The following is a 23,118-nucleotide window of genomic DNA, read 5'->3' on the forward strand; positions in this document are numbered from 1 at the left end:
AGATATGAAGGGCAAGTTGCCAATGGTGTATTGGGAAAATGCATTAAACGATTTGACAGTCGCCAGGCAATGGCTAGTAGTTAAAGCAGTTATTTCACTGTTGACAGCAAATGTATATTCCTCTAAGAAACAAAAACCCAACAGAAAATGTGTATCAATCGTGGCTAACAAAATGAGTTGATTATCATTATGGGTCCAGTTAAATCACAGACAAAATAAACACTTCACCGTCGGCATAAATAGCAAAATTTGTGGCTATTTTATGTCTGTATTCAGACAATATAGACAGCAAAGAATATTATATGGTGGGATGCTGCAGTACGGTCGGAAAAGCAACTTAAAAACAATTATTCACAAGTCTAGTCCAACTTAACTGCAGCTTCGACACGATAAGGTAATAAATGCCAAGACTCCTGAGTTTGTTGGAGTACCTTAAGCTTTACTCTGTATGGTTTTCAGAAATTAACATTACACATGTACTCCAAGATTAAAGGTTACACGTAGGTTAGGTTACATAGAATTCCAGGAAAATAACACTAAAATCCCAGTGAATATTCCTGGAAAAATCAATGCTGGAAATGATCCCCACAGACTCTCACCTCGTCTGTGTTTTTAATCTCACCAAGCTCCCACTGATCGATGATCAGTCGTTCAGGAGGGATCTTCTTCCATTAGCTGGCCCGGCTATCTGGACTGCAGTGTCAGATAAAGGAAAGGGACCCCCTTATATCCAGGACTGACCTTCACTCTCCCCTCGTACACCATGTCACTGGGCTCAGTGTTAGGGTCTTTCCCTGCATGATCAATCCCTGTGTGTGATCAATATATTTTCCGATACTGCCTGGACCACCCCACACACACATTGCATTTGCTTCTACATTCCAAACCTCACCCGTATCTAATTTCTTGTCATTAAAATACTCCATTTTATTCTCCATATCCTGCCTTCTTGTAATTCCAGTCCTTTGGTAATTTACTGTCCATATCTTGCCTTAGGAATGCAGCACATAGGAAATTCCAGACCCATTTCTGTTGAGTGTTTACTTGTCCAAGTGAATTGAACATTTAATATTTTTAACGCTTGTGTTCCCACAAAGATCAAGCTAACAAATTCAACAGTGTCCACTTTGACTTCATCCCATCGTGTCTTATGTACATTCTCACAGGATAGCAAGTATAACTGACCAGTGGTGTACCGCAGGGATCGGTGCTGGGACCCTTGCTGTTTGTAGTGTACATTAATGATTTTGATGTGAATATAGGAGGTTTGATCAGTAAGTTTGCAGATGACATGAAAATTGGTGGTGTCCTAAATAGTGAGGAGGAAAGCCTTAGATTACAGGACGATATAGATGGGCTGGTAAGATGGGCAAAGCAGTGGCAAATGGAATTTAATCCTGAGAAGTATGAGGCGATGCACTTTGGGAGGACTAACCAGGCAAGGGAATATATAATGGATGGTCGGACCATCGGAAGTACAGAGTGTCAGAGGGACCTTGGTGTACTTGTCCATAGATCGCTGAAGGCAGCAGCACAGGTAGATAACGTGGTTAGGAAGGCAGATGGGATACTTGCCTTTATTAGCCAAGGCATAGAGTATAAGAGCAGGAAGGTTATGATGGAGCTGTGTAAAACACTAGTTTGGCCACAGCTGGCGGACTCTGTACACTTCTGGGTGCCACACGAGAGGAAGGATGTGATTGCACTGGAGAGGGTGCAAAGGAGATTCACCAGGATGTTGCCTGAGCTGGAGCATTTCAGCTATGAAGAGAGACTGGAAAGGCTGGGTTTGTTTCCCTTCGAGTAGAAAAGGATGAGGGGGGACATGATTAAGGTATACAAAATTATGAGGGGCATTGATAGGTTAGATAGGAAGAAACGTTTTCCCTTAGCGGAGGGGTCAATAACCAGGGGGCACAGATTTAAGGGTAAGCGGCAGGATATTTAGAGGGGATTTGAGGACACTTTATTTCACCCTGAGGGTGGTTGGAATCTGGAACGTTCTGCCTGAAGCCGTGGTAGAGGCAGGAACCCTCACAACATTTAAGAAGTGTTTAGATGAGCACTTGAAATGCTGTAGCATACAAGGCTTCGGGCCAAGTGCTGGAAAATGGGATTAGAATGGGTAGGTGCTTGATGGTGGGCACGGAACACGATGGGCCGAAGGGCCTGTTTCTGTGCTGTATAACTCTATGACCCTAACTGTCGTCACAGTATTCAGCTGAAAATTGATCAGTGACATTGTTATCTCAGTCCATATTTACAGTACACACGGTACCTTACTGTTATAATAAAGTCATATAGTATCTATTCATCCCACTGGGGCAAAATGTCACTGGCTCAACAATCTCACCAAATGCTAAAACATTCCACAATGCAAGACTCTCAAATTCAACACAAGTTTCCTTTTCTGAGTCTTGCTGGTCTGTTCTGATTCTCTGAGGGATTACTGATGCGTATCCTCCACATGAGCAGTCGTCCTAATCGCGTGTACCTGTCCTGCTCCCAAACCCGGCATCCACTTATATTAAGACAAGTGATGCAGGAGCGTCTCAGTGACTGAGGCAGGTGAGTCTTGAGCCTGAGCCAGGCACAGTGAGTGACCCGGGTTAATCCGACACTCCAGGGAATGTTTAAACGGAGCTGTACTCTGTATCTAACCCGTGCTGTACCTTCTCTGAGTGTATTCGTTGGGACAGGGTCGATGTGCAGAAATTATCCCTTCATTTCATCTCTGGGAAATTGGAGAAGCCAGGGTTGTTCTCTGTGTCTCTCTCTGTCTTCCTCTCGAAATCTCTCCCTCCTGCTGTTTCTGACACTGGGAGAGACACAGAGGGAGAGAGGGTTAGATATGCAGACAGAGACAGGGCTGTAGAGAGGGACAAGGTTGCAGAGAGAGAGATTGATGGGATGGATTGAAAGGGAGAATGTAAGATGTATTAATTTGATATCATCCTTCACTGCTGTGCGCACAGACATATAAGAGATAGGTTTGGAGAGAGAAACATCAGGAGAGATACAGAGGGAATATCCTCCATTTTAAACATCAATCAGGTTATTCCACTGTGGGAGCCATCACACCATCATGATATTGGTTGTGTTCATTTTGAAATCTATGTCCCCGCTTATGGACCTCTGTGCTAAGGGAAATATGTCCTTCCTATCCACTCTATCGAGGCCCCTCATAATTTTATACACCTCAACACAATCTCCCTTCACCCTCCTCTGTTCCAAAGTAAACAACCCCAGCCTGTCCAATCATTCCTTTGGATTTCTTTGCAATTTTGGAACTCTGTTCTGAAAATAGGATTTCATGCTGGCTTAATTGTTAATTTTTAAATCTGCGATTGATAGATTCGTGTTAACCAAAGATATTAAGAGATAAGGGGCAAAGGTGGGATATATGGTGTTAGTTAGATCACAGATCAGCCTTGATCTCACTGAATGCTGGAACAGGGTTGAGGGGTTAAATTGCCTCCTCATCTTCCTATGTCTGATGTTAAATATCCTTCTTTCACTCTCAGGTACCCTGTCTGTCTGTGTCTCTCTGTTTCTCTCTTTTTATCTATTTCTCCGTCTGTTTCAGACTGCGTAGAGCGAGATTCACTCTGTATCCACCCCATGATGTTCCTGCCCTGGGAGTGGTCTCTGCTTATGCTGCGTTGCACCCGGTCTCGGTTTGTCTTGCACAAGACCATCACTCTGTTTATAATACAATAGGCCCTGTCTTTACTCTTTGTCTCACCCCATGCTGCCCCTGCCCTGGAAGTGATTAATGGGACAGTGTAGATGGAGCTTTACTGTGTATCTACGGAATTTAGAAGGTTAAGGGGTGATTAGATCAAAGTTTTCAGAATAATAAGTGAAACTGATCGGGTAGACAGAGATAAACTATTCCCACTGGCTGCGGAGTCTGGAACTTGTGGGCATAATCTAAAAATCTAAACATCGTCTAAAAACATTCAGGAGTGAAACGAAGAAACACTTCAACACACCAGGTGTGGTATCAGTTTGAAACTCTCTTCCACAAACAGTAATTGATGCTGAGACACTTGTTCATTTTTAAATCTGGGATTGATAGATTCTTGTTAACCAAAGGTATTAAGAGATCAGGGGCAAAGCTGGGATATATGGTGTTAGTTAGATCAGAGATCAGCCCTGATCTCACTGAATGCTGGAACAGGGTCGAGGGGTTAAATTGCCTCCTCATCTTCCTCTGTCTCTTTGGTGTACATGGTCTACCAGAGGGCATTTGATACAGAGCCGCACAAAATTACAGCTCCGTGAATAAATGGGATGGTAGCAACATGCATACAAAACTGGCTGAGAGACGGGAAACAAGAAATAGTTGTACATGGTTGTTTTTCGGGCTGGAAGATGGTTTGTAGTGGAGTTCCCCAGGGATCAGTGTTGGGACCCTTGCTTTTCCTGATGTATATTAATGACCTAGACCTCTGTGTACAGGGCACAATTCCAAATTTGGAAGATGATACGAAACTTGGAAGCATTGTGAACTGTGAAGAGGATAGTGTAGAACTTCAAAAGGACATAGACAAGTTGGTGGAATGGGTGGACAAGTGACACATGAGGTTCCATGTGGAGAAATGTGAATGATTAATTTTGGTAGGAAGAACATGGAGAGGCAATATAGAACAGAGGTTACAATTCTGAAGTGGTTGCAGGAGAAGAGGGAGCTGGGTGTATATGTGCATAAGTCATTGAAGCTGGCATGACAGGTTGAGAGAGTGGTTGATAAAGTGTACAGTATCCTGGGCTTTATTAATAGGGCATAGATTACAAGAGCAAGGAAGTTATGTTCGAACTTGTATAAGACACTAGTTTGGATTGTAACCAGAGAGGATTGGAAAATGATGGTCAGAGCCTCCTCTATTTCCTCCCTTACACCTCTTAACAACTTGGTGAATTATCAGCTTTCAAAGATGTTGAAACCCTTAATGTGACCTCTCAGTATGTTGAACCCAGCCAATATTTCAAACTCCTCCTCCTTGACTACAATGTCTGTGTCGTTCCCTCTTTTGTGAAGATAGATACAATGTATTCATTCTGAACCATGCCCACATCTTCCATCTCCACAGGCAGGAAGAAGGAGGAGAGGCAATCTAAACGAAAGAATACAATTCTAACAGGGGGTGCAGAAACAGACAGATCTGGGGGGTATTTGTGCACCAATCACTGAAGGTGGCGGGGCAGGTTGTGAAAGTGGTTAGAAGGCATAAGGGGTCAGTCCTGGGATTTATAAATAGAGACATAGAATACAAAACAAGAGAGATATGATGGACCTTCGTAAATCATTGCTTTCACCTCAACTGGAGTATGGTCCAATTCTGGACACCACACTTTAGGAAGGATGTGGGGGCATTAGAGAGGGTGCAGAAAAGGTTCACGAGCAAGGTTCCATGGATGAGGGACTTCAGTTACGTGGATAGATTGGAGAATCTGGGGGTTTTCTCTGTGTCTCTCTCTGTCCTCCTCTCTGTCTCTCCCTCCTGCTATCTCTGACACTGGGACGGAGACAGAGGGAGAGAGGGTGAGATATACAGACAGAGAGAGTGCTGGAGAGAGGGACAAGGTTGTCGAGAGACAGATTGTTGGGATGGATCGAAAAGGAGAATGTAAGATATATTAATTTGATGTAATCCTTCACTGCTGTGTGTACAAACATCTAACAGACAGGTATGGAGAGAGAAACATCAGGAGAGATCCAGAGAGAATATCTTCCATTTTAAACATCCAGAAAGCTATTCCACTGTGGGAGCCATCAAACCATCATGTTTTTGGTTGTGGAAATTTTGAAATCTATGTCCCCGCTTATGGACCTATGTGCTAAGGGAATTAGGTCATTCGTATACACTCTATCGAGGCCCCTCATAATTTTATACACCTCAACTCAATCTCCCTTCAGCCTCCTCTGTTCCAAAGAAAACAACCCCAGCCTCTCCAATCATTCCTTTGGATTTCTTTGCAATTTTGGAAATCTCTTCTGCAAACAGGAATTCATGCAGGCTTAATTGTTAATTTTTAAGACTGGTATTGATAGATTCTTGTTAACCAAAGGTATTAAGAGATAAAGGGCAAAGGTGGGATATATGGTGTTAGTTAGATCAGAGATCAGCCCTGATCTCATTAAATGCTGGAAGAATGTTGAGGGGTTAAATTGCCCCCTCCTCTTCCTATGTCCGATGTTAAATATCCTTCTTTCGCTCTCAGGCACCCTGTCAGTCTGTGTTTCTCTGTTTCTCTCTTTCTGCCTCTCTCTGTTTCGGACAGTGCAGAGCGAAATTCACTCTGTATCCACCCCATGATGTTCCTGCCTTGGGACTGTTGGATGGGACAGGAGTATTACTTTGTATCTAATCCATGCTGTACCTGTCCAGGAAACGTTGATGGGAGAGTAGAAACAGAGAGGTCTGGGACCGAGTGTCCTCATTGGGGAGGACTCAATGGTGCCTCCTAATTGACCAGTGAGCAATATTGGTGCTCCACGGATGAAAGGGGCAGTGGCTGAGTGGATACGACATTGCTGAGAGAGTGGACAATGGTTGATTCAGACTGGAGGGAGGTATACAATGGAGGATCATATTAGGACCACTGCTCTTTTTGATATAAACTAATGACTTGGACTTGTGTTTACAGGGCATAACGTCAACATTTGCCAATGTTTGTGACATCTGCAATGTAATAAACATGGAAGGGACTAGCAGCAGACTTCAGGAGGATGGAGGCAGTCTGGTGAAATGGAACACACAAGAACACAAAACGCCCAACACTGGTTTGGACAGAACATGGGGATATTTTATGATGGTTCTGTTGGGTGATTTTTACTGATGAGCTGATTGTGCAGTCTCTGTGTGTCGGTTTGTGTGTGTATCAGTGTCTGTATCTGTGTGTGTGTCTCTGCTTCTGCTGCATTTCACCTGGTCTCAGTTTGTGCTGCACAAGACCATTTCTCTGTTTATAATACAATAGACCCTGTCTTTACTCTGTATCTAACCTCATGCTGCCCCTGTCCTGGGAGTGTGTGATGGGACAGTGCAGAGGGTAAATTACTCTGTGTCTAAGCCCACACTGTGCTTGGCTTGCGAGTGTCGAATGGGACAATGTAAATGGAGCTTTACTCTGTATCCCTGGAATTTCGAAGACGAAGGGGTGATTTGATGAAGGTTTTCAGAATGTTAAGGGAAACTGATCGGGTAGACAGAGAGAAACTATTCCCACTGGCTGCGGAGTCTAGAACTTGGGGACATAATCTAAAAATTTAAACGTAGACTAAAAACCTTTCAGGAGTGAAATAAAGAAACACTTCAACACACCAGGTATGGTATCGGTTTGGAACTCTCTTCAACAAACAGCAATTGATGCTGAGACACTTGTTAATTTTCAAATCTGAGTTTGATAGATTTTTGCTAACAAAAGGTATTAAGTGATATGGGGCAAAGACGGGTACATGGAGGTAGATCACAGATCAGCCATGATCTCTTTGAATGACAGAACAGAGGTGAGGGGCTAAATGGTCTCCTCTTCCTCTGTCCTCTGTCAAATATCCTGCTATCACTCTCTGTGTCTGAGACACCCTCTCGGTCTGATGTCTCCCTCTTTCCCTCCTCTCACAGAACATCAGTCAGCTATTTTAGGTGTGTTTACAGTGGATATTTCATGATACAACACCAACACTGGGACATTTATTTCAGAGACTGACTCCTCACTAATGTAAGGTTAGTGCTTTAAACTTGACAGAGAAACAGATCCTGGCATTCAGTTGAATGACAGAATCCTGAAAAGTGTCAGTAAACGTGTTGAGAAATGTGTCAAAAGCTGTTTCCATTCAGACATTCCTGCATTGTGGAAGTGTGAGCGATCTTTGCAGAGACAGGAAATAGCGGAGTTTGAATGGACCTGCAGGTTTTGGTTGATGCAATAAGGTGAGAATTTGAATTGTGTCCTTTGCAGATGCTCAGAATTGAAGGTATTGACAGAACACCACATGAAGTAGTTTACCAATGTCTGACAAACTTCAAAGACCTCAGACACATGGAAGAAGAGGAGAAGGGAACAATATACAAAACCTGAGACAGTCAGACAACAGCAGCAGGAAAATGAATCTCTTTTTATGGGTTTTAATTTGAAGGCCTGTGCTGATGATTGAAAAAGCAGGAGTTCACACTGGGCTGTTGTGAATTTGAATTCTGTTTTTTCTTTAAATAAACATAAATCTTGAATTAAAAAAACATCCAGGATGGAATGATTCACTCCTGTCTACGAGTGCAAAGCCTGTGTGTGTCTCAGTTTTGCTGTATTTATTAATGATTTTAGATGATGTGGTAGAATGCCACATCCCCAAGTTTGTCAATGACACAAAAATAGGCAGCATTGTAAGCAGTGTAGCTGGAAGCATCAAATTTCAAAGAGATATTAATATCTTAAATAAATGGGCAAAACTGTGGAAGAGAAATTTCAATGTCGGTAAAAAAATTACTGGAACAGAGTACGTTATAAATGGTAAAAAGTTAGAAATACTGGAGGTCTAAAGAGACTTGGGGGGGCGGGGGGTGGGGGGGGGAGTCTGTGTCCATCTGAGTGCAGTGTAGATTTACCAGAATGATAACTGGACTCCAAGGGTTAAATTACGAGGTGGTATAACACAAACTATGGATTTATTCCCTGGAATTTAGGAGGATCCAGGTGATTTACTCAAAGTTGTTGAGATATTAAGGGGAACTGATGGGGTAGCTTGGAAGAAACTATTTCAGCTGCTTTGGAACATAGGAAGAGGAGTAGGCCATTCAGCCCATCGAGCCTGCTCTGCCATTCAATACCATCATGGTTGATCATCCTCTTCAATGTCTTTTTCCCACAATATCCCCACATTCCTTCATGTCATTTGTATTTCGAAATCTGTCAATCTCTGCTTTAAACATCCTCAATGACTGAACTTCCACAGCCCTCTGGAGTAGAGAATTCCAAAGATTCACAACCCTCTGAGTAAAGAAAATTCTCCTCATCTCTGCCCTAAGTGGCTTGCCCCTTATTTTGAAATTGTGTCCCCTGATTCTAGACTCCTCATCCAGGAGAAACATCGACCCTGTCTATCCCATTAAGTATGTGTTGGTTTCAATGAGATGACCCCTCATTCTTTGAAACTCTAGAGAATACAGCCTTAGTTTCCCCAATCTCTCTTCATAGGACAGTCCCGTCATCCTGGGAACAGGTCTGGTGAACCTTCATTGCACTCCCTCTCTGGCAATAATATCCTTCCAAAGGTAAGGGGACCAAAACTGCACACAGTACTCCAGGTGCGGTCTAACCAAGGTTCTATACGATTGAAGTAAGACTTCACAACTCCTGGACTCAAATCCTCTTGTGACAAAGGCTAACATGCCATTAGATTTCTTAATTGCTTCGTGCACCTGCATATTAGCTTTCAGTGACTTATTGACGGGGACACCTAGGTCACTTTGTACATCTACACTTTCTAATCTCTTACCATCTAAGAAATATTCTGCACATCTATTTTTCCTTCCAAAATGGATAAACTCTCATTTTTCCACATTATATTCCATCCACCACGTTCTTGCCCACTCACTAAGTCTGACCAAATCCCCTTGCAGCCGCTTTGCATCTTCTTCACAACACACATTCCCAACTTTTGTCATCTGAGCACTTGGGAATATTACATTTGGTCCCCACATCCAAATCATTGAAGTATATTGTGAACAGCTGGGGCCCGAGTACTGATCCTTGCGGTCACAGTCTGCCAATGGGAGAATGACCCGTTTATTCCTGCTCTCTGTTTTCTGCCTGTTAACCAATCCTGCATCCATGCCAGTATGTTACCTCCTGTCCCATGTGCTTTAATTTTGCTAACCAGTTTTCTGTGGGAGACTTTATCAAAAGCCTTCGGAAGATCCAAGTACACAACGTCCACCTTTATTAATTCTGCTGGAACATCCTCAAATAACTCCAACGGGTTCGTCAAACGTGATTTCCCATTCCTCAATCCATGTTGACGATGCCCAATCAGATCATTATTATCCAAGTATCCATTTATCACATCCTTTAGAAGAGATTCTATCCTTTACCCAATCACTGATGGAAGGCTAACAGGTCTGAAATTCCCTGTTTTCTCTCTCCCTCCCTTCTTAAATAGAGGGCTGACATTTGCTACTTTCCAATCTGCAGGACCCGTTCCAGAAAGTATAGAATTTTGGAAGATGATCACCAATGCATCCATTATCTCCATAGCTACCTCTTTCAACACTCTGGGATGTCGAATCTCAGGTCCTGGGAACTTATCAACCTTCAGCCCCATTAATTTCTCCAATACAACCTTCTCACGAATACTAATTTCCTTCAATTCCTCATTCCCCCAATCCCTGGGATCTACAATTCTGCGAGATTTCTTGTATCTTCCTCAGTGAAGACAGACACAAAGTTATCATTTAGCTTCACTCTCATTTCTCTCTTCCCCATTATAAATTCCCTTGACTCTGCCTGTAATGGACCCACATTTGTCTCAGCCAAAAGATTCCTTTTTATGTCCCGATAGAAAGTTTTACTGTCCGTTTTTATGTTTTTATGTTTGGAGGAGTCTGGGACTGGTGAACATAGTCTCAAAATTAGAGGCAGACCTTTCAGGAGTGAAGTGAGGAAACACCTCTACAGACTAAAGGTGGTGTTAGTTTGGAACTGTCTTCTGTAAACGACCATAAATGCAAAATCAATTGTTCATTTTTAAATCTAAGATTGACCTTCTCGAATGCCTTTTGGAAATTGAAATATTCTCTGTCGCTCTCTGTCCCTGGGGCAGTCTGTTTGTGTGCGTGTTGGTGCGTGTCCTTCTCTGTGGGTGGGTGTCTGTCTGTGTCTATGCCTGTTTCTCTCCCCTCTCTCAGAACCTCGGTAAAACACCACATACATCAATCTGTCATTTTAAGTTGGCTGCTTTTGGTGATACCACAACTGCAGAGGGTACACTTCCTTATGCAGGCTGGTGAAAAAAAACCCGTAGCCCGCTAATTAACAGCATATTCTGTCTGCTTTGTGTACTAAATTGATTAATCCCGAATAATTGATCAAATCTGACATTGATTACTGTTTGAAAGTCTCCAGGTTTACTTTCCTCCCAGGTCTGATTAAAAGTTCGAGTTTACCACAGTGTTTTGGAAATATCAAACCCTGATCCCACACCCAGTAAAGTATTTTATATGATGGACTCTGCAAATGTTGTTATACTCAGTGCGCACGGTACCTTCATGTTGTAATAAGATCTTATAATCTCTATTCAGATAACTCTCATCCCACAGGGGCAAAATTTCACTGGGTCAACATTCTGACTAAACACTAAAACATTCCAGAAAGCGAGGCTCACAAATTCAACACAAGTTTCCTTTTCTGAGTCTCTCTGGTTTGTTCTGATTTTCTGTTGGGTGGCATCAGCCTCGATTTTATGTTCAGACCTGAACCCACAAACGTATAACTCAGAGGCAGGATTATTACCCACTGAGCTACATCTGGCTCCAACGTTCCCAATAAAAATGCAGTTGTTGTGCACGGCAAGTTTTATTGTCCCGTGTGCAGTCCTTTTACATTTTTATGAATCTTCGTAGACGTGTGTTATTTATCACGGAACAGGACCTGCGTGGTACCTTCCAGGCTGCTGCACACAGCTTTGCAGGAACACTGACCGACACGCTCAAAGAACAAAGAAAATCACAGCACAGGAACAGGCCCTTCGGCCCTCCAAGCCGACGCCGATCCAAATCCTCTATCTAAACCTGTCGCCTATTTTCTAAGGGTCTGTATCTCTTTACTTCCTGCCCATTCATGTATCTGGCTAGATAAATCTCAAAAGACGCTATCGTGCCTGCGTCTACCACCTCCGCTGGCAATGCATTCCAGGCACCCACCACACTCTGCGTGAAGAACTTTCCACGCATATCCCCCCTAAACTTTTCCCTTTTCACTTTGAACTCGTGTCCCCTAGTAATTGAATCCCCCACTCTGGGAATAAGCTTCTTGCTATCCACCCTGTCTATACCTCTCATGATTTTGTACACCTCAATCAGGTCCCCCCTCAACCTCCGTCTTTCTAATGAAAATAATCCTAATCTACTCAACCTCTCTTCAGAGCTAGCGCCCTGCATACCAGGCAACATCCTGGTGAACCTCCTCTGCACCCTCTCCAAAGCATCCACATCCTTTTGGTAATGTGACGACCAGAACTGCACGCAGTATTCCAAATGTGGCTGAACCAAAGTCCTATACAACTGGAACATGACCTGCCAACTCTTGTACTCAATACCCCGTCCGATGAAGGAAAGCATGCCGTATGCCTTCTTGACCACTCTATTGACCTGCGTTGCCACCTTCAGGGAACAATGGACCTGAACACCCAAATCTCTCTGTACATCAATTTTCCCCAGGACTTTTCCATTTACTGTATAGTTCACTCTTGAATTAGATCTTCCAAAATGCATCACCTCGCATTTGCCCTGATTGAACTCCATCTGCCATTTCTCTGCCCAACTCTCCAATCTATCTATATTCTGCTGTATTCTCTGACAGTCCCTTTCACTATCTGCTACTCCACCAATCTTAGTGTCGTCTGCAAACTTGCTAATCAGACCACCTATACTTTCCTCCAAATCATTTATGTATATCACAAACAACAGTGGTCCCAGCACGGATCCCTGTGGAACACCACTGGTCACACGTCTCCATTTTGAGAAACTCCTTTCCACTGCTACTCTCTGTCTCCTGTTGCTAAGCCAGTTCTTTATCCATCCAGCAAGTGCACCTTGGACCCCATGCGCCTTCACTTTCTCCATCAGCCTACCATGGGGAACCTTATCAAACGCCTTACTGAAGTCCATGTATAAGACATCTACAGCCCTTCCCTCATCAACCAACTTTGTCACTTCCTCAAAGAATTCTATTAAGTTGTTAAGACATGACCTTCCCTGCCCAAAACCATGTTGCCTATCACTGATAAGCCCATTTTCTTCCAAAAGGGAATAGATCTTATCCCTCAGTATCTTCTCCAGAAGCTTCCCTCCCACTGACGTCAGGCTCACTGGTCTATAATTACCTGGATTATCCCTGCTACCCTTCTTAAACAAGGGGACAACATTAGCAATTCTCCAGTCCTCCGGGACCTCACCCGTGTTTAAGGAAGTTGCAAAGATATCTGTTAAGGCCCCAATTATTTCCTCTCTCGCTTCCCACAGTAACCTGGGATAGATACCATCCGGACCTGGGGACTTGTCCACCTTAATGCTTTTTAGAATACCCAACACTTCCTCCCTCCTTATGCCGACTTTACCTAGAGTAATCAAACATCTGTCCCTAACCTCAACATCCGTCATGTCCCTCTCCTCGGTGAATACCGATGCAAAGTACTCGTTTAGAATCTCACCCATTTTCTCTGACTCCTCGCATAACTTTCCTCCTTTGTCCTTGAGTGGGCCAATCCTTTCTCTAGTTACCCTCTTGCTCCTTATATATGAGTAAAAGGCTTTGGGATTTTCCTTAACCAAACTCCATCCCAATCTCTTCCTCTTTCTCTCCGGTAATCTCTCGCCATTGCTATCCTTCCCTCTCTCTGTTCTTCCCTCTCTATATCTATCCCTGTCTTTCTCACTGTTACTCCCTCCATCTGGATGGAGGAGGAGAAAGAGAGGCATAAAGAAAGGCAGCTTTATTCTGTTTCGAACCCCACACTGTACCTGCCCTGCTAGTGTTTGATAGAACAGAGAGCACAGAGATTTCCTTTGTCGATAACTCCAGGTTGTACTTGGCTTGGCAGCATTTGAAGGGACAGTTCAGACGGAGCTTTACTCTGTATCCTTGGAATTTCGAAGGGTGAGGGGTGATTTGATCAAAGTTTACAGGACAATACTGGAAACTGATGGGGTAGATCGCGAGAAACTCTTCTCACTGGTTGGAGGAATTTCGGACGAAGGGGACAGTGGAAAAATTGAAAATTAGTCCAAAACCCTTTCAAGGGTGAAATTTATTAACACATCTACACACAAAGGGTGGTAGAAGTTTGGAACTGTCTTCCACAAATGACCCCTCCCTATCTCTGCAATCTCCTCCAGCTCCACAATCCACCAGAATCTGCGATCCTCTAATTCTGGCCTCTTGAGGATCCCCAATTTGAATTGTTCCACAATTGGTGGCCGTGCCTTCAAGATGCCAAGTCCCTAACTCTGTAATTCCTTTCCTAAACCTCTCCGTCTAACTAACTCTCTTTCCTCTTTGAAGACGCTCCCTCAAGCCAACCTCTGACCAAGTTTTTGGTCGTCTAGTACAATATCTCCTGAAGTGACTCGGTGTCAAATTTTTATTTTCTTTATTCATTTGTTGGATGTGTGAGTTACTGGCCAGGCCAGCATTTATTGCCCATCCCTATTTGCCCTTGAACCGCTGCAGTCCACGCGGGGTAGATGCACCCACAGTGCTGTTAGGAAGGGAGTTCCAGGATTTTGACCCAGTGACAGTGAAGGAACGGCGATATAGTCAGGATTGTGTGCGAATTGAAGGGAAACTTGCAGGTGGTGGTGTTCCCATAGATGCTTCCTGTTTGTTTGCTCTCTCTCCCCCTCCTTTCTAGACCTACCTGTCCTCCTGTCCCTCTGTGTTATGAGAACCTAAGAACAGAAGAAAGTGGGTGCAGGAACAGAGAGAGCTGGGGATATCTGTGCACAAGTTGAAGGTGGCAGGGTTCGTTGAGAAAGTGGTTAAAAGGCATATGAGATGACTGGCTTCGTGAATCGAGGCTTACAGTTTAAAAGCAAGGAGGTTACGATAAAGCTTTATAAAACACTGCTTTATCCTCAACTAGTATTGTGTCCAATTCTGGACACCGTACTTTAGGAAGGATGTGGGGGCATTAGAGAGGGTGCAGAAACGATTCACGAGCAAGGTTCCAGGGTTGAGAGACTTCAGTTACGTGGATAGATTGGAGAAGCTGGTGTTGTTCTCCATAGAGAAGAGAAACTTGAGATTAGATTTGATAGAGGTGTTCAAAATCATGAGGGGTCCTGACAGAGTAGATGTAGGAGTAGGAATGCAGCACATAGAACATTCCATACCCATTTCTGTTGAGTGTTTACTTCAACAAGTGAATTGACCATTTCATATTTTTAACCTTTGTGTTCCCACAAAGATCAAGCTAGCAAATTCAACAGTGTCCACTTTGACTTCATCCCATCGTGTCTTCTGTACATTCTCACAAGATAGGAGGTCTAACTGTAGTCATAAAATACAGCTGAAAATTGATCAGTTACATTGTTATTTCAGTCCATATTTACAGTACAGACGGTACCTTACTGTTGTAATAAAGTCATATAGTATCTATTCATCCCACTGGGGCAAAATTTCACTGGCTCAACATTCTCACCAAATACTAAAACATTCCACATTGCAAGACTCTCAAATTCAACACAAGTTTCCTTTTCTGAGTCTTGCTGGTCTGTTCTGCTTCTCTGAGGGACTACTAATGCTTATCCTCCACATGAGCAGTCGTCCCAATCCCGTGTGCCTGTCCTGCTCCCAAACCCGGCATCCGCTTACATTAAGGCAAGTGATACAGGAGCGACTCAGTGACTGAGGCAGGTGAGTCTTGAGGCTGAACCAGGCACTGTGATTGACCCAGGTTAATCTGACACTCCAGGGAATGTTTAAATGGAGCTGTACTCTGTATCTAACCCGTGCTGTTCCTTCTCTGAGTTGTTCGATGCGCCAGTGCAGACGAGGAGAGTTATTCCTTACCCACGTTAAATATGGAGAAGTTATTCCTTCAAGTACATATCCAAGAGATTGTTTTAAATGTGATGAGGGTTTCTGCCTCTACCATCCTTTAGAGTCACAGAGTCACAGAGAGATACAGTACTGAAACAGGCCCTTCGGCCCACCCAGTCTGTGCCAGCCATCAACCACATATTTTATACTAATCCTTTCAGGCAGTGAGTTCCAGACTCCCGCCAGCCACTGGGTGAAGAAACTATTGATGTGTTTCGTTCAGTTAAGTTTGATGTCAATGTTTCCCCAGGATGTTGATGCTGGGGGGTTCAGCGATGGGATAATGCTTTGAATGCCAAGGGGAGGTGGTTGGATTCTCTCTTGTTGCAGATGGTCATTGCCTGGCACTTGTGTGACATGAATGTTACTTCCCACTGGTCGGCCCAAACCTGAATGTTGTCTGGGTCTTGGTGCATGTGGCTATGGATTGCTTCATTATCTGAGGCAAAATACTGTGGATGCTGGAAATCTGGAAACCATCGAGCTGAATCACAAACTCTGTTTCTCTCTCCACAGATGCTGCCTGACCTGCTCAGTATTTCCAGCATTTCCTGCTGGGATTTCATGATCTGAGGAGGTGCGAATGGAACTGAACACTGTGCAATCATCAGTGAACATCCCTACTTCTGGCCTGACGATGGAGGGCAGCTCATTGAGGGAGCAGCTGAAGATGGTTAGGCCGAGGACAATACCCTGATGAAGTCCCGCAGTGATGTCCTGGGACTGAGATGATTGACCTCCAACAACCACAACCATCTTCCGTTGTGCTCAGTATGACTCCAACCAGCGGATTCCTACTGACTTCAGTTTTACTCGGGCTCCTCGATGTCACATTCGGTCAACCGCAGTCTTGATGTTAATGTCCGTCTCTCTTCCCAATAGCAGACAGGAGTGAATCGTTCCCTTTGACCCGTTGCGTACTGAACATTCTCTGCTCCTTCACAGCCTGATACAGGATTGTACACGTCCGATTAATGTAGCCAATCAAACACTCTGAGAGCAGGTTCAGCACAGCTTAGGAACAGAGTACAGTTCCTTCAACATTCTCTCTCTGTCTTCCTCGCTCTGTCTCTCCCTCCTGCTATCTCTGACACTAGGAGAGAGACAGAGGGAGAGAGGGTTAGATATGCAGAAAGAGGGAGTGCTGTGGATAGGGACAAGGTTGGAGAGAGAGAGATTGATGGGATGGATTGAAAGGGAGAATGTAAGATATATTAGATTAGATTAGATTAGATATACAGCACTGAAACAGGCCCTTCGGCCCACCGAGTCTGTGCCGACCATCAACCACCCATTTATACTAGTCCTACACTAATCCCATATTCCTACCAAACATCCCCATCTGTCCCTATATTTCCCTCCCACCAACCTATACTAGTGACAATTTATAATGGCCAATTTACCTACCAACCTGCAAGTCTTTTGGCTTGTGGGAGGAAACCGGAGCACCCGGAGAAAAACCCACGCAGACACAGGGAGAACTTGCAAACTCCACACAGGCAGTGCCCAGAATCGAACTCGGGTCCCTGGAGCTGTGAGGCTGCAGTGCTAACCACTGCACCACTGTGCCGCCCATAATTAATTTGACATAATTCTTCACTGCTGTGTGCACCGCCAAATCAGAGATAGATACGGAGAGAGAAACATCAGGAGACATGCAGAGGTTATATCCTCCATTTTAAACATCCATCAAGCTATTACACCATCGTGATATTTGTTGTTGACATTTTGAAATCTATGACCCCGCTTATGGACCTCTGTGTGAAGGGAAATCGGTTCTTCCCATCCACTCGACCGAGGCCCCTCATAATTTTATGCACCTCAACTCAATCTCCCCTCAGCCTCCTCTGTTACAAAGAAAACAACCCCAGCCTGTCAGTCATTCCTTTGGATTTCTTTGCAATTTTGGAACTCTCTTCTGCAAATAGGGATTCATATTGGCTTCATTGTTAATTTTTAAATCTGGGATTGATAGATTCTTTTTAACCAAAGGTATTAAGAGATAAGGGGCAAAGGTGGGATATATGGTGTTAGTTAGATCACAGATCAGCCCTGATCTAACTGAATGCAGGAACAGGGTTGAGGAGTTAAATTGCCTCCTCCTCTTCCTATGTCCGATGTTAAATATCCTTCTTTCACTCTCAGTCACCCTCTCTTTCTGTGTGTCTCTATTTCTCTCTTTCCATCTCTCTCTCTCTCTGTTTCAGAGAATGTAGAGCGAGATTTACTCTGTATCCACCCCATGATGTTACTGCCCTGGGAGTCGTCTCTGATTTTGCTGCGTTTCACCCGCTCTCAGTTTGTACTGCACAAGACCATTTCTCTGTTTATCATACAATAGGTCCTGTGTTTACTCTGTATCTCACCCCATGCTGCCCCTACCCTGGGCGTGTGTGATGGGACAGTGCAGAGGGAAATTTACTCTGTGTCTAACCCCACACTGTGCTTGGCTTGGGAGTGTTTAATGGGACAGTGTAGATGGAGCTTTACTCTGTATCCCTGGAGTTTAGAAGGTTAAGGGGTGATTTGAACCCCTGTCCCCAGGCCATCAGGTTGGGCCTCTGGATTACGTGACCAGTGATATTATCACGACCCAACTGCCTCCCAAATGGATGCGTACATTGTCTGTCCCGTAATATCACTCACAGTAGTTTCTGGGCTGTAACCCTGAACATGGTGCCGAATCAGAGACTCAAAGTTCACATTTTAACTGGGAAAAGGCAGGAACAGAGTGAAACGGGATTGCTTTTGTCCCTGGATTCAGTGTCACTGAGTGGGTCTGTTATTATTTTATCTCCACAGGGAGAGTCACTAAGTGGGTCAGTTATTATGGTATCTCCACAGGGAGTGTCACTGAGTGGGTCTGTTATGATAGAATCTCCACAGGGAGAGTCACTGAGTGGATCAGTTATTATAGTATCTCCAAAGGGAGAGTCACTGTGTGTGTCTGTTATTATAGTATCTCCACAGGGAGAGTCACTGAGTGGGTCTGTTATTATAGTATCTCCACAGGGAGAGTCACTGAGTGGGTCTGTTATTATAGTATCTCCACAGGGAGAGTCACTGTGTGGGTCTGTTATTATAGTATCTCCACAGGGATAGTCACTGAGTGGGTCAGATATTGTAGTATCTCCACAGGCAGAGTCACTGAGTGTGTCTGTTATTATAGTATCTCCACAGGGAGAGTCACTGAGTGGGTCTGTTATTATTTTATCTCCACAGGGAGAGTCACTGTGTGAGTCTGTTATTATAGTATCTCCACAGGGAGAGTCACTGAGTGGGTCTGTTATTATAGTATCTCCACAGGGAGAGTCACTGTGTGAGTCTGTTATTATAGTATCTCCACAGGGAGAGTCACTGAGTGGGTCTGTTATTATAGTATCTCCACAGGGAGAGTCACTGAGTGGGTCTGCTATTATTTTATCTCCACAGGGAGAGTCACTGAGTGGGTCTGTTATTATAGTATCTCCACAGGGAGAGTCACTGAGTGGGTCTGTTATTATTTTATCTCCACAGGGAGAGTCACTGTGTGAGTCTGTTATTATAGTATCTCCACAGGGAGAGTCACTGAGTGGGTCTGTTATTATAGTATCTCCACAGGGAGAGTCACTGAGTGGGTCTGTTATTATTCTATCTCCACAGGGAGAGTCACTGAGTGGGTCTGTTATTATAGTATCTCCAAATGGAGAGTCACTGAGTGGGTCTGTTATTATAGTACCTCCACAGGGAGAGTCACTGAGTGGGTCTGTTATTATAGTATCTCCACAGGGAGAGTCACTGAGTGGGTCTGTTATTACAGTATCTCCACAGGGAGAGTCACTGAGTCGGTCTGTTATTATAGTATCTCCACAGGGAGACTCACTGAGTGGGTCTGTTATTATAGTATCTCCAAATGGAGAGTCACTGTGTGGGTCTGTTATTATAGTATCTCCACAAGGAGAGTCACTGAGTGGATCTGTTATTATAGTATCTCCACAGGGAGAGTCACTGAGTGGGTCTGTTATTATAGTATCTCCACAGGGAGAGTCTGTGATTGGGTCTGTTATTATAGTATTTCCTCAGAGAGAGTCACTGAGTGGCTCTGTTGTTGTTGCATCTCCACGAGGAGAGTCACTGGGTCGGTCTGTAATTATAGTCTCTCAACTGGTACAATCATTGAGTGGGTCATTTCTTTTACTGTCACCACAGGGAGAGTCAGTGAGTGGATCTGAAATTACAGTATCTCCACAAGGAGTGTCGCTGAGTCGGTCTGTTACTACAGTATCTCGACAGGGAGAGTCACTGAGTGGGTCTGTTATTATAGTATCTCCACAGGGAGAGTCACTGAGTGGGTCTGTTATTATAGTATCTCCACAGGGAGAGTCACTGAGTGGGTCTGTTATTATAGTATCTCCACAGGGAGAGTCACTGAGTGGGTCTGTTATTATAGTATCTCCACAGGGAGAGTCACTGAGTGGTTCTGTTATTATAGTATCTCCACAGGGAGAGTCACTGTGTGGGTCTGTTATTATGGTATCTCCACAGGGAGAGTCAACTGAATGGGACTGTAATTATGGTATCTCCACAGGGAGAGTCACTGAGTGGGTCTCTTGTTATAGTATCTCCACACGGAGAGTCACTGAGTGGGTCTGTTATTATAGTATCTCCACAGGGAGAGTCACTGAGTGGGTCTGTTATTATAGTATCTCCACAGGGAGAGTCACTGAGTGGGTCTGTTATTATAGTATCTCCACAGGGAGAGTCACTGAGTGGGTCTGTTATTATAGTATCTCCACAGGGAGAGTCACCGAGTGGGTCTGTTATTATAGTATCTCCACAGGGAGGGTCAGTGAGTGGGTCTGTTATCACAGTATCTCCGCAGGGAGTGTCTCTGTGTGGTTCTCTTGTTCATGCAACTCCACCATGTGCCCTCTCTCTCTCTCTTTCTTCCTCTCCCTTTCTCTTCCTCTCCTTCTCTCTTTCTGTCTCTGTCTCTCTTTGACACTCTCTCTGTCACTATCTCTCCCTCTGTCACTCTTATTCTGTCTGAATACTTTACTCTATTTTTCTCTCAGATCATCTCTCCCTCCCACGCTGTCTCCTTCTCTCCGTCCCTATCTGTCACTCTCTCTCTCTCTCTTTCTCTCTCTTCCGCTCTCTCTGTCTCCCTCTCTCTCTCTATGTCTCTGCCTCTCGGTCTCCCTCTCTGTCTGTCTGTCTGTCTCTCTCTCTCCTTCTCCTTCTCTCACTTTGCCGCTGCCTATCCCTCTCTCTGTTTCACCTTCTCTGTCTCTGTTTCTCTCACATGCTCTCCCTCCCTCTGCCTCTCTCTCTGTCTCTCCACCTGTCTCTTTCTCTGCCTCTGTCTCAGAGTAATTGCAGTGCTTAAGGAGGCCATTCGGGCCATCGTGTCTGCACTGGTTTTCCGAGAGTGCAATTCTCTCAGTTCTATTACCCCGCCTTCTCTTCATAACCCTGCACATTCTTCCTTTTCATGTCACTGTCTAATTCCCTTTTGAATGCTTCAATTAAACTTGCCTCCACCACGTTCTAAGGCAGCGCATTCCAGACATTAACCACTCACTGCATGAAAAAGTTTTTCTCCATGTCACTTTTGCTTCTCTTACCAAATATTTTCTGTCTGTGTCATCTCGTTCTCGATCCTTTCACAAGTGGGAACAGTTTCTCCCGATCTACTCTGTCCAGATCCCTCATGATTTTGAATACCGCTATCAAATCCCCTCTCAGCCTTCTCTTCTCCAAGAAAAACAGTCCTAACTTCTCCAATCTATCTTCATAACTGAAATTCCTCATCCATGGAACCATTCTCGTGAATCTCTTCTGTACTCTCTCCAATATCCTCACTTCTTTACGCAAGTGTGGCACTCAGAAATGGACGCAATACTCGTGCTGAGGATGAACTAGTATCTTATACAAATTCTACATAACCTCCTTGCTCTTGTGCTCTATGCCCCTATTAATAAATCCCAGGATACTGTATGCTTAATTAACCAATCTAGCAAACTGTCCTACCACTTTCAATGACTTCTGCACATATACACCCAGGTCCCTCTGCTCCTAATCCCCCTTTGGAATTGTTCCTTTTTTCTATATTGTCACTCCATGTTCTTCCTACCAAAATGAGTCACTTCACATTTCTATGCATTGAACTTCATCTGACACCTGCCTGCCCATTCCACCAACTTGTCCTTTTGAAGTTCATCACTATTGTCATCACAGTTCACAATGCTTCCAAGTTTCGTATCATCTGCAAACTTTGAAATTGTATCCTGTCCACCGAGGTCTCGGTCATTAATATATATCAAGAAACTCAAGGGTCCCAACACTGACCCCTGGGGAACTCCACTACAAACCTTCCTCCAGCCTGAAAAACATCCATTAATCACTAAAATAAAAGCAAAATACTGCGGATGCTGGAAATCTGAAACAAAAACAAGAAATGCTGGATTCACTCAGCAGGTCTGGCAGCATCTGTGGAAAGAGAAGCAGAGTTAACGTTTCGGGTCAGTGACCCTTCTCCATTAATCACTACTCTTTGTTTCCTGTCACCCAGCCAATTCCGTATCCATGTTGCGACAGTCGTACTTATTCTATGAGCTACAAGTTTGCTCACACGTCTGTTGTGTGGCACCGTATCAAACGCATTTGGAAACTCCATGTACACCACATCAACAACATTGCCCTCATCCGCCTTTCAGTTACCTCCTCAAAAAACTCCAGCCAGTTCGTTAAACATGATTTTCCCTTTAGAAATCCATGCTGCCTTTCCTTAATTATCTCGCTTTTGTCCATGTGACTATTGATGTTGATCCAAATTGTTTTTTCTAAATGTTTTCCACCACCGAAGTTAAAATAACTGACCTAAAGTTGCTGCTGTAGTCTCCCCACTCTCTGTCTCTGTCTGTCTATGTTTCTATCTTTACTCTCTCTCTTTCTCTCTTTGCCCTTTCTCTCTATCTTGATCTCCCCGTCTCTCTCTGTCCCTCCCTCTGTCCTTCCCTCTGTCCCACCCTCTATCTCTCTCGCTCTGCCTCGCTCTCTCTTGGTCTCTCCTTCTTTCGCTGTCCCTCTCTCTGCCAATCCTTATCTCTCCCCTCTCTTTTTGTCTCGGTCTCTCCCTCTACCCCTGTCTCCCCCAATCTCTGTCTCTCCCAATTGTTCTCTCTCTCTCCGTTTCTCCTTCTCCATCTGTCCCTCTGTCTGTCTTTCCCTCTCCCTCTGTCCCTCCATATCTCTCCCTCGACCACTCCCTCTATCTGTCTCTCTGCCACCTTCTCTCTGTCTGAAATTCCCTCC

Source organism: Heterodontus francisci, unplaced genomic scaffold (assembly GCF_036365525.1).
Source record: "Heterodontus francisci isolate sHetFra1 unplaced genomic scaffold, sHetFra1.hap1 HAP1_SCAFFOLD_166, whole genome shotgun sequence".
Lineage (NCBI taxonomy): Eukaryota > Metazoa > Chordata > Chondrichthyes > Heterodontiformes > Heterodontidae > Heterodontus > Heterodontus francisci.